A 7,554-nucleotide genomic window follows, 5' to 3' on the forward strand; every position below is an offset into this window, starting at 1 on the left:
GGTATCAAGGAGGGCACATGTTGTGATGAGCACTGGGTGTTATATGTCAATGATGAATCACTAAATTCTATACCTGAAAGAAATTTTACCATATATGATAAATAACCAGAATTTAAATAAAAACTTGGAGAAAAAAGCTGCAAGTACTGACATAGAAAGATATAAAAAATATATTATCAAGTGAAAAGTCAAGTATCTCAGCAGTGTCTGTAGTGTGTACCATATATCCTATTTTTGTAATACAAACATATTCAAATGAATATACACCAAAATATTAAGAGGGATTATATTTAAGGAAAGGAGAACTTTTGAGGACTTTCAGTTTCTAAATTATTTTTTAATTTCTGTATCATCTGCATGTTTCACACTGGAATAAAACATTAAGCTTTATCATAAAAGTAAAGATACAATTACATGTAAAAAGTAAACATCTAGGAGCACCTGGGTGGCTCAGTCGTTAAGCGTCTGCTTTGGCTCAGGTCATGGTCCCAGGGTCCTGGAATCAAGCCCAGTGTCCAGCTCACTGCTCAGTGGGAAGCCTGCCTCTCCCTCTCCCATTCCACCTGCTTGTGTTCCCTCTCTCACTGTCTCTCTCTCTCTCTCTTTGTCAAATAAATAAAATCTAAAAAAATAAAAAAATAAAAAAAACCCTCTAATAAAAATGAGTGAAATTTCTGCACATACCCACCTATTTATTAGAGGAAGGATGGAGGTAAACAAAAAGCTGTTCAAGATCAGGCAATATCAGCCAAAGCAAACAGAAAAACTAGAATTTGGAAATTCTTTGGTTCTAGAGCTCCAGTTGTGTAGTGGCCTTGAAAATCAGGAAATTAATGTCTTATTTCTAAACTTCAATTTCCATTCCCCTAAACATTCCTGACCCTACTTAGTAAGAATTTAGGCTAAACAGGGTCCAACCAATGATTACACAACCCTCAAATAGCAACCCTTTAAAAGAGTTCTAGGATCTATATAATTATCTTGGAATTCTATTCTTCTCCTACAAATTTAGATCCCACAGTCTCTAGGAGAAATATCAGATGTTGTTTGCTAATTAGACTTCTAGTACTCCCTCCAGAAATTCCTGCTGATTTAGCTTGTGATTACTGGAAACAAGTACAAATTGTAGGTTGAGAATCAAATATTTGAATTTTCCATCTTATATGCATCTACTCCAGGGAATTCTAAGTTTCTAGACTTTTTGAGATCACCATATGGTGAAAAGCTTGGGCAGTATGTTAGGCTGGGTTCAAGAGACTTGACCTCTCTCCAGATTGGATCAGATGACCCAAGGGGTCAAAGCGAGAACACTAGTCATTGCATTTGGGGTAGAATGGGGGTGGGGTTGTGCAGAGATAAACTCAGGGACTGGCTGAAAAAGATAGGTTGTTTGTCCAAAGTGTCCAGATGCCCAGAGCAAATACACAGGTAAGAAGGAACTCCAAGAAAGTGGGGCACAGGATAAGTTTAAAGGGGTAAAATACACCTACCTGAAAGCAGAATTAGGGGGTCTGAAGCCAAGTCATCAAGGGTAGCTATCGTTCCTTCTTCTCCAGGAGAGCATGACAAGTGAGATGAAGAATAAGGGTAAAGTCCAATATGCTGGTGTTAGCTGAGACTGGCAAAAGGACACTCCTGACCTTGACTCTAGATCCTAAAGATTCGGATGGGCCTAGTCTGAAGACACATGCAGAACAGAGTATCAAATGAGGGCTGTCAGAAACAGAGGGTTAGGAAAACTAGAGATGGATCCAAATAGCATACCAAGAGGGTCTGCCACAGAAATAAGATGACGAAGGGGATGTCATCGTTTGGAAAGCATCGCCGTAAGATGCACGCGTTGTGCCGCTGCTGGGGCTTGAAGGCCTACCACCTCCAGAAGTCCATTGTGGCAAAGGTGGCTATCCTGCCAACCGTAAGGGAAAGTATAACTGGAGTGCCAAGGCTAAAAGAAGAAGCACCACTGAGACTGGTCGAATGAGGAGGCACCTAAAAATTGTAGACCGCAGATTCAGGCATGGGTTCCATGAAGGAACAACACCTAAGCCCAAGAGGGCTGCTGTTGCAGCGTCCAGTTCATCTGAAGGATTTCAACAACTAGTCACACAATAAATGTTCTGGTTTAAAAAAAAACACACACACACAAAAACAAATAGCATACCAAATTTGCGAAAATCTCCCAACACAGACGCGAGCAAGAGCCAGGGGCAGTGACAGCTGAGCATGTGATAATTGGCTTTCTCTTGGTTCCAATTTCTTGGATCCTCGACCCTCTCCAGGTCAGTCTCTGTTGTGGCTTCACATCATGACCTCAAGCTCTAAGTTTTGGAATGTCCCAGGTTTAGTCTTAGTACTTTTTTCCCCATTTAGCTTATATCCTCTGTCTGGGTGATTCTATTCAGTACTGTGGCTGTAAGTATATGTTAACTACTCTCAATTTTCTCTAAACTTACCGATTTCTGTAAGTTTCCTGGAAGTTAAGGACATCTCTAAACTTATATCCAACTCCCTTTTCCGCCCCTCTACTTGGATGTCTAATAAATATCTCAAATATAAAATGTCTAAGCTAGATCTCCTCTTTGAAATGTAAACAGAGAACAACATATGATTTTTTTAAAGATTTTATTTATTTGACAGACAAGAGATCACAAATAGGCAGAGAGGCAGGCAGAGAGAGAGAGAGGGAAGCCGGCTCCCTGCTGAGAAGAGAGCTGGATGCAGGGCTCGATCCCAGGACCCTGAGATCATGACCTGAGCTAAAGGCAGAGGCTTAACCCACTGAGCCACCCAGGTGCCCCCAACATATGATTTTTAACTGTCCTTTTATTTGTAGCTATAATATCTAAATAACTTTATAGACCCAAGGGAATTAAAAGAAATTACTCCTTATGATTACTTAAACCACATAAATAACTCAAAATGTAAAATTAATGTTATAAGTATATTTGCATACATGTTCATTTATACATTCCCTTTGCAAAAGTCTATAACTCCTGACCACACTCAGTAATTCAAAGACAGAAGACATAGACCCTCTCTTCAAAGAACCTAGCATCTAGTAGGGGACACAGACACATACCAAATGTGATGAGGCAAATAAAAGAAAGGCAATAGGAATGATTCTTCCTTGAGGCCCATTTTTAATTACATATTATGGGACAGCACCTCTCAAAGGACTCCAGTCTTGGCAATATTAGCTTTATCCTGAAAACGATGAAAAAGTTGTAGGTAAATTTACAACTGTGCTAATAGCCAACAATCTCATAATCTCTGTATGTGTCAGGTACTGTGTTAAGTATTTTAGAAGCGTTATCTCATTTAATCTTTTTCCAACTTTATGAAGAAGCTACCATAATTATTACCATTTTATGGATTAGAAAACAGAGGTGAGGTTTAATGCATTTCGGCACTTACATAAGTCACCTGAAGTCATAGGATGGACAAATCCATATCCTTAACCACTATTCTAAAACCCTTCTCACAATTGGTGACCCTGCTTTAACTAGTAATAATGGTGCTAGGTCTTTAAAAAGCATTTGTACTAAAATAAAAAATAAATATACAAATAATCCAAATAGTGAATAACCATTATATTTTACTAATAATAATCCCCAATTATTAAATATAATTGGATAAAAAGGTCTATAGCATAAGAAGTCATGAAATGTTGGGCTCATTTTTTCAAAGCTCATAAAGATACAGGATTAATCATTTCAGGTTTCCTGCTGATTGCCTTTGGAGATAAGTTATTAGTCCTAAAGTACATTCTGTGTTTTGGGCTTCTCTTATTACTATAACACAGATAAGCTAAGATGGAAAAATCATCAGACTTGCAAAAGCTAAGAGAATAGAAGCCAAAGCCTATAGGAATACGGTCTTCTAAATTTATTATCTGTTATGCATTGATTTATCACATATGGTGGGAATTTAAACCAGATGTATACTTACTGGAAGAGGCCATACCAAGACAAACAGGGGAGAGGAATGTGACCTCAGCTTGAAAGTAGAGAATCAAAACTTGGTGGTGGTTCAGAAGTTTCCTTTTATGCTAGTTATATAACAGAATAAAAGCTCTTCAGTCATCTTTTCAAATTAACTGAGACGTCATTTTTTAATCTGGAAGTTGTTGAAACTTCTGGCTTTTGAAATGCAATTATTTTCATATTGAAAAAGACCATGGATTTTCTAAGTAACTGTTGCTTAATCTAAAGCAAAACATTTTTGGAAAATACAGCTCTGATATGTAAATGTTAAAATGTACACACTCCTGTTTGCTTCGTTCTCATCTGGAATTTAGACACCAAATTTTAATAGCTAAAATTCAGTAACACATCTTTCTCTGCCATCTGCTTTTTTTTAACTGAAACTTTAAAAAAATGCATTCTTTCAAGTCACATTTAAGGGTGTACATCTAAGGGAAGAAAAACTAACTAACCTAACATGAGTAATCTACCTATAGTTATGTAATCTCTTTATTTTTTAAAACTTTAAAATCATTATTGAGGAAAACGTTTCTCATAATAAATGCTTTAGTTTGGGAACAGACTGAACAACAACAACAACAAATAAACACAATATGGAACAACTTGTATTCATTCCTCTACTTTTTGAGGGGAAATGGAAAATCATTTATTGAGCAAAGATGTATTTCTCAAAACCCTTGTGATTTCATTTTCAGTTTATTTTTACAATATATTTATGTGATAAGACACTTTAAAAAAAATAATTAGCCAATTTTAGACAGTTCCTATCACAGGAGGACAGCCCAAGACAACTGATTATACTACGGAGACATGCACATGGGCACACATTCGTGTGCATCGACTGCCAGAGTTAATTTGCTCAAAGCTAGGGCGATCATGGACAGTCTCAAAAAAACACAGAAAAAGGTCTCTTTCTCTAGAAGGAGTTACCAGTAGGAAACTAAACACATGCCTAAAAGAAACTACCTGAATATCTCATTGTATGTCTTTAACTGCCAAAGCAATTGGTTAATTTGTTTAACTTCCCTCAAACAAGTATTGAGCAGTCATTGTGTTCTGAACACTTCCAGGCAACAGGGAAGAAAACAAAAACCACGTAAATGATATGTCTTGCTTGCCCAGCTTAAGGTAAATTACATGATAACATTTCTTTCTTATGGAGGTAAATTTACATTCAGTGAAATGCATAGATATTAAGTGTATAGTTGTATGAGTTTTAACAAAAGTATATATTCATGTAACTACCACCCCAGCTGAGACATAAGACACTTTCATCTCCCCTAGAAAGTTCTTTCATGTCTTCAGTGAGTCTCTCTTCTCAGATAGGCAATTGTGTTCTGATTTCTATTATTATGCTCTTAAAGTCACATAAGTGGAATTATATATGTATTCTTTGGTGTTTGATTCTTATACTGTGGATTGTTTAGAGATTCATTTGTATTGTTGTATGAGTACTTTATGACAAATATTCTTTTATATACATACACAACTTTTTTAAAAAATCCGTAATCCTGTTGATGGATATTTATACTTGCTTCCAGTTCTTGACTACTAAAAATAAAGCTGCTGTTAGCACTCTTGGTCCAGTTTTTGCGAATGTAGATTTTCATTCTCTTGGATAAATACCTAGGATTAGAACTGCTGGGTCATTAAGTGGATATATAATTTTATAAGAAGCTCCCAAACAGTTGTCCAAAGAGATTATATCATTTTATACTCCATCAACAGTGTATGAGAGTTCCACTTGTATAACATGCTCACCAACAATTGATGTTGTTGGTCTTTTTGTTTTAGCCATTTTAGCGGGTGTGAAGTAGAATTTCAATGTGGTTTTAATTCATATTCCCCTGATAACGAGTGATGTTGAGTATCTTTTCATGTGCTTATTGGCCACTTTTTGTGAAATGTCTTTTTGCTAATTTCAAATTTTTTTTATCCTTTTATTTTTGATTCGTAGGTGTCTTTCATGTATTATTATATAAGTTATTTACCAAACATATGTATTAAGAATTTTTTCTCAGTTTATGGTTTATGTTTTTTAATAGATTTTATTATTTTTTTTAGAGATGTTTTAGGTTAACAGGAAAATTAAGCAGATGGTATAAAGAATTCTCATGTATAGCCTCTCCTACTGTCAACACCCTACCCCAGAATGGTACATTTGCTACAGTCAACCGACACATCATTATTACCCAAAGTCCATAGTTTATATTAGGGTTCATGCTTGGTGTTGTACAATGAGTTTGGACAAATATATAATATAATGGTATGTATCCACCATTGCAGTATCATATCATACAGAGTTCTTTCAATGCCCTAAATTCCTCAGTGTTCTACTTATTCATATATACCCATCCTCTGACAACCCATTGATCTTTCTATAGCCCTGTAGTTTTGTCTTTTCCAGAATATCATATAACTGGAATCGTATGTAGTCTTTTCATATTAGCTTCTTTCACTTAATAATATGCACTTAATGTTCTTCCATATCTTTTCATGGCTTGATGGTTCCATTGTCTGGACCTACCATGGCTTATTTATCCATTAACCTACTGTAGGACTTCTTGGTTGTTTCCAGATTTTGGCAGTTGTGAATAAAACTGCTTTAAACAACTGTGTGCATGTTTTTGTGTCGCCATAACTTTTCAGCTCATTTGGGTAAATACCAAAGAGTGCAGTTCCCAGACCATGTGGTCAGAGAATATTAAGTTTTGTAAGAAACTGCCAAATTGTCTTTCAAAGTATATGTACCATTTTGCATACCCATTAGCAATGGATGAAAATTCCTATTGCTTCATATCCTTGCCAGCATTTGGTGGTGTTAGCATTTTTGGCCATTCTAGTAGGTGTGTAGTGGTATCTCATGGTTATTTTAATTTGCAATAATGTAATGACATGTGATATTAATCAACTTTTAATATGTTTATTTGCCTTCTGTATCTTCTTGGGTGATATGTCTATTCATTTTTTGATCATTTTTTAGAGTGTCCTAATGTAAGAATTTGATATAAATATACATTGTAAATAGATTAACACAATCAAGGTAATTAACATATCCAATACCTCACACATTTAAGATTTTTCTGTGTGGTGAAAATACTTAAGGTCAACTCTTAAATATGGGCTGCTTCACAAATTTGCATGTCATCCTTGCACAAAGGCCATGCTAATCTCTGTATCATTCCAATTCTTGTATATGTATGTGCTGCAAAAGTGAGTACTTGAGAGGCACCTGTGTGGCTCACCTCAGGTCTTGGTCCTGGAGTCCTGGGATCAAGTCTCGATGCTCAGAGGGGAGTCTGCTTCTCCCTCTGACCCTCTCCCTTCTCAGGTTCTCTCTCTCTCTCTCATTCTCTCCCTCTCAAATAAATAAAATCTTAAAAAAAAAAAAAAGTAAGTACTTGAGGGGTTTTTTTTCCATACATTTTTATAGTTGTTCCAATGCCATTTGTTTAAAAAAATTCCCTATCTCATTGAATTGACTCCGCACCTTGGTAATATTCAGTTGACTAGATAGATAGATAGATAGATCTATCTTTGATTTCACTGTTCTGCTCTGTACACACACAGA

The 7,554-nt window shown here is 36.0% G+C and overlaps 2 pseudogenes; one reads left to right on the forward strand and one right to left on the reverse strand.

Moving 5' to 3' along the window:
- Positions 1 to 1,789: 1,789 nt before the first annotated feature.
- Positions 1,790 to 2,129, forward strand: LOC116870878 (annotated as a pseudogene).
- A 4,967-nt stretch (positions 2,130 to 7,096) lies between these two features.
- Positions 7,097 to 7,196, reverse strand: LOC116870903 (annotated as a pseudogene).
- Positions 7,197 to 7,554: the final 358 nt, after the last annotated feature.

The sequence above is a fragment of the Lontra canadensis genome, unplaced genomic scaffold (assembly GCF_010015895.1).
Source record: "Lontra canadensis isolate GAN:19392208 unplaced genomic scaffold, GSC_riverotter_1.0 scaffold24, whole genome shotgun sequence".
NCBI classification, from domain to species: Eukaryota; Metazoa; Chordata; class Mammalia; order Carnivora; family Mustelidae; genus Lontra; species Lontra canadensis.